Raw genomic sequence first — 11,062 nt, 5'->3', positions numbered from 1 at the left:
TGGACAAGGCTGCTAACCTCCCATTGAGTTATTGTACCTCTTTGACACAAGTTGGGCTCTTCATGTCGAGTATGGCCCGACATTTATCCGGGTTTTCTTCGATTTCACTTTGTGTGAGCATAAAACCCAAGAATTTGCCGGCTTCTACTGTGAAGGTGCATTTTGTGGGATTGAGTCGCATGCCATGCTGTCTTATAGTGTCAAATACTTGGGTCAGGTTGGACAATAGCATCTCTTCATTTTGTGTCTTTATTAGCATGTCGTCCACGTAGACTTCTATGATTTTTCTGATGTGATCTGAAAAGACTTTATTCATTAATCTCTGATAAGTAACTCCAGCATTTTTAAGACCGAAAGGCATGACAATGTAGCAGTAGTTTGCTTTTGGGGTCAAGAAGGAAGTTTTTTCTTGGCCGGGTGGATACATTGGGATTTGATTGTATCCCGAGTATGCGTCCATAAATGAGAGGTATTTATATCCAGAGGAGGCATCAACCAGTGCGTCGATATTTGGGAGTGGATAAGGATCTTTTGGGCAGGCTTTGTTGAGATTAGTGTAGTCGGTGCACATTCGCCACTTCCCGTTTGATTTTTTCACCAAGACGACGTTAGCCAGCCATAGTGGGTATTTGACTTCTCTTATGACCCTGCTTCCAATAGAGCTTGTATCTGCTCTTCTACAGCTTGAGAGCGTTCTGGTCTGAGCTTTCTGTGCCTCTTTTGCATTGGCCGAGATCTGGGGTAGACTGCTAGCTTGTGACACATTAACTTGGGGTCTATGCCTGGCATATCTGCGGCCTTCCACGCAAAGAGGTCGACGTTATCTCGTAAGAACTGTATGAGTAATTCTTTTATGTCTCCTTGTAGGATTGTACCGATATTGGTCGTTTGGTCCGGGGTGTCCCCAATCTGGACTTTCTCTATTTCACCTTCAGGTTGTGGGCGGAGTTCGTCCTACCTCTGAACTCCACCGAGTTTGAATGTATGGAATTCTTCTCCTCTGCCTTTGAGGTTCAGACTTTCGTTGTAACAGCGGTGCTAGTGGGCGTAATTGTGATCATCAACAATGGCTCCAAAGACTTGGTGCTCTCAAACATGAATCACACTTTGTCACAACTCCGCACAACTCCACTTCCGGGGACCACTTGGTGTGTGCTTGGGCTGAGCTTGATCTATCCACGAGCTGAGGCTTCTCTTGGAGTTGAACGCCAAGTTGTAATGTGTTTTGGGCGTTCAACTCTGGTTCGTGACATGTTTCTGGCGTTTGACTCCAGAATGCAGCATGGAACTGGCGTTGAGCGCCAGTTTACGTCGTCTAATCTCGAACAAAGTATGAACTATTATATATTTCTGGAAAGCTCTGGATGTCTACTTTCCAATTCCGTTGAGAACGCACCCTTTGGAGTTCTGTAGCTCAAGAAAATCCATTTCGAGTGCAGGGAGGTCAGATTCCAACAACATCAGCAGTCCTTTGTCAGCCTCCTTATCAGAGTTTTGCTCAGGACCCTCAATTTCAGCCAGAAAATACATGAAATCACAGAAAAACACACAAACTCATAGTAAAGTCTAGAAATGTGAATTTAGCATAAAAACTAATGAAAACATCCCTAAAAGTAGCTAGATTATACTAAAAACTATCTAAAAACAATGCCAAAAAGCATATAAATTATCCGCTCATCACAACACCAAACTTAAATTGTTGCATGTCCCCAAGCAACTAAAAATCAATTAGGATAAAAAGAAGAGAATATACTATAAATTCCAAAATATCAATGAATATTAATTCTAATTAGATGAGCGGGACTTGTAGCTTTTTGCTTCTGAACAGTTTTGGCATCTCACTTTTTCCTTTGAAGTTTAGAATGATTGGCTTCTCTAGGAACTTAGAATTTCGGATATTGTTATTGATTCTCCTAGTTAAGTATGTTGATTCTTGAACACAGCTACTTTTATGAGTTTTGGCCGTGGCCCTAAGCACTTTGTTTTCCAGTATTACCACCGGATACATAAATGCCACAGACACATGACTGGGTGAACCTTTTCAGATTGTGACTCAGCTTTGCTAGAGTCCCCAGTTAGAGGTGTCCAGAGCTCTTAAGCACACTCTTTTTGCTTTGGATCATGACTTTAACCACTCAATCTCAAGCTTTTCACTTGGACCTGCATGCCACAAGCACATGGTTAGGGACAGCTTGATTTAGCCGCTTAGGCCTGGATTTATTTCCTTGGGTCCTCCTATCCATTGATGCTCAAAGCCTTGGATCCTTTTTACCCTTGCCTTTTGGTTTTAAGGGCTATTGGCTTTTTCTGCTTGCTTTTTCTTTTTCTTTCTGATTTTTTTCGCCATTTTTATTTCACAAGCTTTTACTTTTTCACTGCTTTTTCTTGCTTCAAGAATCAATTTTCATCAATTTTTAGATTATCAATAGCATTTCTCTTTGTTCATCATTCTTTCAAGAGCAAAAAATTTTAACATTCATAAACAACAAGATCAAAATTATGCACTGTTCAAGCATTCATTCAGAAAACAAAAAGTATTGTCACCACATCAATATAATTAAACTAAATTCAAGGATAATTTCGAAATTCATGTACTTCTTGTTCTTTTGAATTAAAAACATTTTTCATTTAAGAAAGGTGAAGGATTTATGGTATTATTTATAGCCTTAAGACATTGTTACTTGATGCCAAGGCATCTTAGGCTAGTTTCACTAGCATTTTTCTGTTAGTTTTAGTTGTTTTATGCATTTTCTTGAGCTTAAAGTAACCAAGAATGGTTAAATGAACAACAAAGCAATGAATCATCCAAACAGTATGATTTTGATGCAAATTCCATGAGTTTTTAGTTATATTACTTGAATGATATGAATAGAAGATTTCTCATGAAATTTTGCAAGACCTTGATGCAGTTGTTTGGATGATTTCAGGGAAGAAGAGGCTAGGCAAGGAAGCAACAAAATCAAGAAAGGAAGCTTGAATATCACATGTGGAGTTTAAGTTCCAGTTTAAGCTTAAACTGGAACTTAAACTACCAAACCATATAATGCTGAAAGTGGCGTTTAAGCTCCAGTTTCAGCTTAAACTGGAGCTTAAACGCCAGAATCATGAAAGCTGAGGAATGCTGAAACTGGCGTTTAACCTCCAGTTTAACCTTAAACTGGAAGTTAAACGCCAGAATGAGAATTGCACCAAGGAGCATTTCCACGTTTAAGCTCCAGTTTAAGGTTAAACTGGAGCTTAAACGTGTTCGACCAGAAATTGCCTCCAGGGTTGCTTTCTCATTTCCACGTTTAAGCTCCAGTTTAACCATAAACTGGAGCTTAAACGTGTTCGACTAGAATTTGCCTCCAGGGTTGCTTTCTTCATTCCCACGTTTAAGCTCCAGTTTAAGGTTAAACTGGAGCTTAAACGTGTTCGACAATTCACCCTCCAGGAAGCATTCCACGTTTAAGCTCCAGTTTAACCTTAAACTGGAGCTTAAACGTGTTCGACTCAATTTCTCCTCTAGGGTTGTTTTCTTCATTTCCACGTTTAAGCTTCAGTTTAACCTTAAACTGAAGCTTAAACGTGTTCGACATTTCACACTCCGTAGTTGCTTTCTTCCATTTCCACGTTTAAGCTTCAGTTTAACCTTAAACTGAAGCTTAAACGTGCTTGAATTATACCACCTCCAGGAGTGTCCAATGTTTAAGATGCAGTTTAAGCTTAAACTGCAACTTAAACGCCACTTTTTGAAAGGGTTTCTGGGCCAAATATATTGAAGTTTAAGTTAGCATTTGAGCACAAACATTAACTTAAACATACTCTGGTATGAAACCCAATTTAATATCATGGTTTATGGGATTGGGCCTGAAGAATTGATGAGTCTAGAACTTCAATTTGTTGAGTCATGTGTCATTACTTGATTATCACTAAATTGGCTCAATGAATGTTACAGAATTGGATCAGCAGCCTCATCAGGATTATGGATCATAAACCCAAAGCAAAAGGAAATCAAGGAAAGGCCTCAAAGCCCAAGAAACACAACAGAAGCTCAATTTAGAAAGTGTATAAATAGGATAGAATTTAAGTTAGAAAGAACTTTTACACTTTTTGACACTTCAGACTTTTACTTTGGAACTTTTGATTTTGGCTAGTTTTCACACTTTTGTAATTGAATTCAGAGCTATGACTCACTAAACCCCTTTCATTGGGTTAGGGAGCTCTATTGTAATTCAATGAATCAATAATAGTTTTTATCTTCTTCTTCAATCTTTTCTCTTGAATTTTGTTAGAAAGCTTCTCGATCTAATTCCATTGGTTAGTTGTCTTGGGAAAGAAACTAACCATAATTGGAATCCTTCGGAACCTTGGGAAAGGAATGGAGGATTCATGCTAGAGAAGTTTTTTTTTTCACAGTGAATTGAATTGGGGTTTGGATGGATATTGTGACATGTAATCCTACCAAATTGTGGTTCATGAAACTGTGTGGTATAATCAGTGATCAAGCATCATCTCTTCTTATGAACATTTAAACCAAGGGATTGGGAATTTGTTTGTTTTTAGAGAAAATTGGTGAGCCAAGGGATTGGGATCCAATCATATAAGATTGCCAAGCAAAATTCAATGAATGCATTGGTTGAGGAAGGGATAAAAATGTTTTGATTCGGAGATCTCAATATCTCTTGAAACCCAATGAATTCCCCATTTCTGATCTATACTTTCTCTTTACATTCTGCAATTAAATTCATGCAATCACCCCCATTCCCTTTTAATTTCAGCAATTTAGCTTCTCGCTCTTTAATTCATGCAATTTAAGATTCCGCAATTCTCATCTAAATCTTGATTCCGCTCAACTAGAACACACTTCTAATCTGAATTGCTCACTCAACCAATCCTTGTGGGATTCGACCTCACTCTATTGTGAGGTTTTACTTGACGATAACCGGTGCACTTGCCGGAAGGAATTTTTGCCGATTGTGCAATTTCCTAAAATCGTAGCTATCAAGTTTATGGCTATCATTACTCAATACTAATGATCATGAGGTAGAGACACAAAACATAAACACACATATAGCATAAAAATCGAAAAACAGAGATAAGAGCAAGGAAGTTAAGGAATGAGTCCACCTTAGTAAGGGTGGTGCTTTTTTAAAGGACTAATGGTGCTTTTTGAGCTCCTTTATGTCTCTTCCTTGCCTCTGTTGCTTGATCCCTATTGATTTTGGTGCTCTTATCCTTAGTTGCTCCCAATAGTTGTGTGGAGGAAAATGTATCCCCTGAGGTATCTCAAGGATTTCTTGATGAGGGAATTCCTCATGCTCTCTTGATGTGCAATCAAATGCTCTTCTACTGAGTTATGGACCCTTGAGATGAATCTCTCCATCTCCCATGACTCGAAGGTGGAAAAATGTTTGTCTTCCCTTTTCTCTCTTTTTTTTTTTGAGGTTTCTCTGGCCTTAGGTGCCATCAATGGTTATGGAAAAACAAAAAACACTATGCTTTGACCACACCAAAATTAGAATGTTGCTTGCCCTCGAGCAAAAGAAAAAAGAATAGAAGAAGAAGAAGAATATATGGAGGAGAGGGAGAGAGGTGTGTATTCAGCTATGTAGGGTGGGTTTGGGTGGGAAAGAGATGATGGATGTGAGTGGTGAAGAGGTAATGGGGAAGAGAGATTGAGGTGATTGGTGAAGAAGATTGAAGGTGAGTTGAGGTAAGTGGGGATCCTGTGGGGTCTACAGATCTTGTGGTGTCAAGGATTTACATCCCTACACCAATGAGGCGTGTAAAACGCCCTCTGCATGCAATCCTCGCGTTTAACGCCAGATTGGTGATTGTTTCTGGCATTAAACGCCAGCTCTAAGCTTGTTCTGGGCGTTCAACGCCCATCTGCAGCATGTTTCTGGCGTTGAACGCCAGCTTTCCTCAGTGTGCAATACTGGCATTTAAATGCCAGATTGCTGCATGTTTCTGGCGTTCAGCACCAGATCCATACTCTGTTATGGCGTTGAACACCAGCCAGATGCTCTTTACTGGCGTTTAAACGCCAATAAGTCCTTCTTCCAGGGTGTGATTTTTCTTCTGCTGTTTTTGATTCTGTTTTTATTTTTAGTATTTTTTTCGTGACTCCACATGATCATGACCTAATAAAACATAAAAGTACAATAAAAAGAAAATAAAATTAGATAAATAAAAATTGGGTTGCCTCCCAATAAGCGCTTCTTTAATGTCAATAACTTGACAGTGGGCCCTCATGGAGCCTCACAGGTGATCAGGTCAATGTTGTATAGTCCCAACACTAAACTTAGAGTTTGGTTGTGGGGATTCAACACCAAACTTGGAGTTTGGTTGTGATCTCCCAACACCAAACTTAGAGTTTGACTGTGGGGGCTCTGTTTGACTCTGTACCGAGAGAAGCTCTGCATGCTTACTCTCCCTTGTTACAGAAGGATAGTCGTGTGCCTTAAACACAAGGTAGTCCCTATTCAATTGAAGGACTAATTCTCCTCTGTTAACATCTATCACATCTTCTGCTGTGGCTAGAAAAGGTCTTCCAAGGATGATGCATTCATCCTCCTCCTTTCTAGTGTCTAAGATTATGAAATCAGCAGGGATGTAAAGGCCTTTAACCTTTACTAACACGTCCTCTACTAATCCATAAGCTTGTCTTACTGACTTGTCTGCCAATTGTAATGAGAATAAGGCAGGCTGTACCTCAATGATCCCCAGCTTCTCCATTACAGAGAGTGGCATAAGATTTATGCTTGACCCTAGGTCACACAGAGCTTTCTCAAAGGTCATGGTGCCTATGGTACAGGGTATTAAGAATTTCCCAGGATCTTGTTTTTTTTTAGGTAAAGTTTGTTGAACCCATGTATCAAGTTCACTAATGAGCAAGGGAGGTTCACCTTCCCAAGTCTTATTACCAAATAACTTGGCATTCAGCTTCATGATAGCTCCTAAATATTGAGCAACTTGCTCTCCAGTTACATCTTCATCATCTTCAAAGGAAGAATAATCTTTAAAGCTCATGAATGGCAGAAGGAGATTTAATGGAATCTCTATGGTCTCTATATGAGCCTCAGATCCCTTTGGATCCGAAATAGGGAACTCCTTCCTGCATGAGAGACATCCCATGAGACCTTCCTCATGGGGATTCGCATCCTCTCCCTCCTCCTTGCATTCGGCCATATTGATTATATCAATAGCCTTGCACTCTCTTTTTGGATTCTCTTCAGTATTTTTTGGGAGAGTACTAGGAGGGGTTTTAGTGATTTTCTTACTCAGCTGGCCCACTTGTGCCTTCAGATTTCTGATGAAGGACCTTGTTTCATTCATGAAACTGAAAGTGGCCTTAGACAGATCAGAGACTAAATTTGCTATGTTAGAGGTATTTTGTTCATAATTTTCTGTCTGTTGCTGAGAAGATGATGGATAAGGCTTGATATTGCTGAGCCTATTTCTTCCACCATTATTAAAGCCTTGTTGAGGCTTTTGTTGATCCTTCCATGAGAAATTCGGATGATTTCTCCATGATAAATTATACGTGTTTTCATAAGGTTCACCCACGTAATTTACCTCTGCCATTGTAGGGTTTTCAGGATCATAAGCTTCTTCTTCAGAAGATGCCTCTTTAGTACTGTTGGATGCATTTTGCCATCCATTCAGACTTTGAGAAATCATGTTAACTTGCTGAGTCAACACTTTGTTCTGAAGCAATATGGCATTCAGAGCATCAATTTCAAGAACTCCCTTCCTCTGAGGCATCCCATTATTCACGAAATTCCTCTCAGAAGTGTACATGAATTGGTTATTTGCAACCATGTTAATAAGTTCCTGAGCTTTTGCAGGCGTTTTCTTTAGGTGAATGGATCCACCTGCAGAGTGGTCTAATGACATCTTGGAAAACTCAGATAGACTATAATAGAATATATCTAATATGGTCTACTCTGAAAACATGTCATAAGGACACCTTTTTGTCATCTGCTTGTATCTTTCCCAAGCTTCATAGAGGGATTCACCATCTTTTTGCTTGAAGGTCTGAACATCCACTCTAAGCTTGCTCAGCTTTTGAGGAAGAAAGAATTTATCCAGGAAGGCCGTGACCAGCTTATCCCAGGAGTCCAGGCTATCTTTAGGTTGTGAGTCCAACCATGTTCTAACTCTGTCTCTTACAGCAAAAGGGAAAAGCATGAGCCTGTTGGTGCACGAAATTGCAATCACACTTTTGCAATCCCGCACAACTAACCAGCAAGTGCACTGGGTCGTCCAAGTAATACCTTACGTGAGTAAGGGTCGATCCCATGGAGATTGTCGGCTTGAAGCAAGCTATGGTTATCTTGTAAATCTTAGTCAGGATATCAAAGATTATCAGGATTGATTGTAAAAAGCAAAAGAACATAAAACAGGTACTTGAATTGCAGTGATGGAGAATAGGTTGAGGTTTTGGAGATGCTCCATCTTCTGAATCTCCGCTTTCCTACTGTCTTCTTCTTCAAGCATGCAAGGCTCCTTCCATGGCAAGCTGTATGCAAGGGTTTCACCGTTGTCAGTGGCTACCTCCCATCCTCTCAATGGAAATGTTCAACGCACCCTGTCACGGCACGGCTATCCATCTGTCGGTTCTCAATCAGGCCGGAATAGAATCCAGTGATTCTTTTGCGTCTGTCACTAACGCCCCGCCTTCAGGAGTTTGAAGCTCGTCACAGTCATTCAGTCATTGAATCCTACTCAAAATACCACAGACAAGGTTTAGATTCGGATTCTCTTGAATGCCGCCATCAGTTCTAGCTTATACCACGAAGATTCCGATTAAAGAATCCAAGAGATATCTACTCAATCTAAGATAGAACGGAGGTGGTTGTCAGGCACGCGTTCATAGTTGAGAATATGATGAGTGTCACGGATCATCACATTCATCCGGGTTAAGAACAAGCGATATCTTAGAATGGAAGCAAGCATGATTGAATGAAAAACAATAGTAATTGCATTAATCAAGACACAGCAGAGCTCCTCACCCCCAACCATGGGGTTTAGAGACTCATGCTGTAGAAGATACAATGAGAAACGTGTAAAGTGTCATGAGGTACAGATACAATGTCAAAAGATCCTATTAATAGTAAACTAGTAACCTAGGGTATACAGAAACGAGTAAATGACGTAAAACTCCACTTCTGGGTCCACTTAGTGTGTGCTTGGGCTGAGCAATAAAGCATTTTCGTGTAGAGACCTTTTCTGGAGTTAAACGCCAGCTTTTATGCCAGTTTGGGCGTTTAACTCCAAGTTTTATGCCAGTTCCAGCGTTAAACGCTAGAAATTCTGAGGCTGATTTGCCACGCCGGTTTGGGCCATCAAATCTTGGGCAAAGTATGGACTATCATATATTGCTGGAAAGCCCAGGATGTCTACTTTCCAATGCCATTGAGAGCGCGCCAATTTGGCTTCTGTAGCTCCAGAAAATCCACTTCGAGTGCAGGGAGGTCAGAATCCAACAGCATCTGCAGTCCTTTTCAGTCTCTGAATCAGATTTTTGCTCAGGACCCTCAATTTCAGCCAGAAAATACCTGAAATCACAGAAAAATACACAAACTCATAGTAAAGTCCAGAAAAGTGAATTTTAACTAAAAACTAATAAAAATATACTAAAAACTAACTAGACCATACTAAAAATATACTAAAAACAATGCCAAAAAGCGTATAAATTATCCGCTCATCACAACACCAAACTTAAATTGTTGCTTGTCCCCAAGCAACTGAAAATCAAAATAGGATAAAAAGAAGAGAATATACTAAAGACTCCAAAATATCAAGGAAACTTAGCTCCAATTAGATGAGCGGGACTAGTAGCCTTCTGCTTCCGAACAGTTTTGGCATCTCACTCTATCCTTTGAAGTTCAGAATGATTGGCATCTATAAGAACTCAGAACTCAGATAGTGTTATTGATTCTCCTAGTTAAGTATAATGATTCTTGAACATAGCCAGTGTATGAGTCTTGGCTGTGGCCCAAAGCACTCTGTCTTCCAGTATTACCACCGGATACATACATGCCACAGACACATAATTGGGTGAACCTTTTCAGATTGTGACCCAGCTTTGCTAGAGTCCCCAATTAGAGGTGTCCAGGGTTCTTAAGCACACTCTTTTTGCCTTGGATCACAACTTCATTTCTTTCTCTTTTTTTTTTCGAAATATTATATATATATATTTTTTTTGAATCACTGCTTTTTCTTGCTTCAAGAATCAATTTGATGATTTTTCAGATCCTCAATAACAGTTCTCTTTTTCCCTCATTCTCTCAAGAGCCAACAATTTTAACATTCTCAAAACAACAAATTCAAAAGACATATGCACTGTTCAAGCATTCATTCAGAAAACAAAAGGTATTGTCACCACATCAAACTAATTCAACTAGTTTCAAGGATAAATTTCGAAATCCTGTACTTCTTGTTCTTTTGTGATTAAAGCATTTTTCATTTAAGAGAGTGATGGATTCATAGGACATTCATAGCTTTAAGACATGAATTTTAAATTTTATTAATTATGAATTAAAAACAAGACTCAAAAATAGATATAAGATGAGACTAGAAAAAATAGAAAACAAAAAATTTAGATAGGCTCCTAATGATAGAGGTTTTCACAGAGTTAGGACTCAACAACCTTGATTTTGAGAAGTGGATGCTCCCTCAACTTGAGATGAGAGCTTTTGGCGTTTCAACTCTTGGAGTTCACGCCCCTTGTCCTTCCATTGACTTCTTGGTGATTGGATGTTCAATAGGTATGAATTCATCTACTCCCATCTTTATCCCAGCCTCTTTACAGAGCAAGGAGATCAAGCTTGGGTAAGCTAGTTTGGTTTCAGTGGAATTCTTATTTGCAATTATGTAGATCTCACAAGCAATCACATGATGAACCTCCACTTCTTTTCCAAGCATAATGCAATGAATCATCACTGCTCTCTTGATAGTGACCTCAGAACGGTTGCTAGTGGGTAGTATGGAATGCCCAATAAAGTCTAGCCAACCTCTTGCAATTGGTTTGAGGTCTCCCCTCTTGAGTTGGTTTGGGACACCCTTAGAATTG

General features: G+C 39.5%; 1 non-coding gene across 1 annotated transcript; it reads left to right on the top strand.

Annotated features, from left to right (window-relative positions):
- The first annotated feature begins 7,939 nt into the window (after nt 1-7,939).
- On the top strand, nt 7,940-8,043 carry LOC112718580 (small nucleolar RNA R71). The gene has a single exon (XR_003160914.1). It is a non-coding gene; the product is annotated as a small nucleolar RNA R71 (small nucleolar RNA).
- The last annotated feature ends 3,019 nt before the right edge of the window (nt 8,044-11,062 follow it).

The sequence above is a fragment of the Arachis hypogaea genome, chromosome 10 (genome assembly GCF_003086295.3).
Source record: "Arachis hypogaea cultivar Tifrunner chromosome 10, arahy.Tifrunner.gnm2.J5K5, whole genome shotgun sequence".
Lineage (NCBI taxonomy): Eukaryota > Viridiplantae > Streptophyta > Magnoliopsida > Fabales > Fabaceae > Arachis > Arachis hypogaea.
The sequence above is the reverse complement of the archived record's forward strand: the minus strand, read 5'-3'. Positions and strand labels throughout refer to the sequence as shown.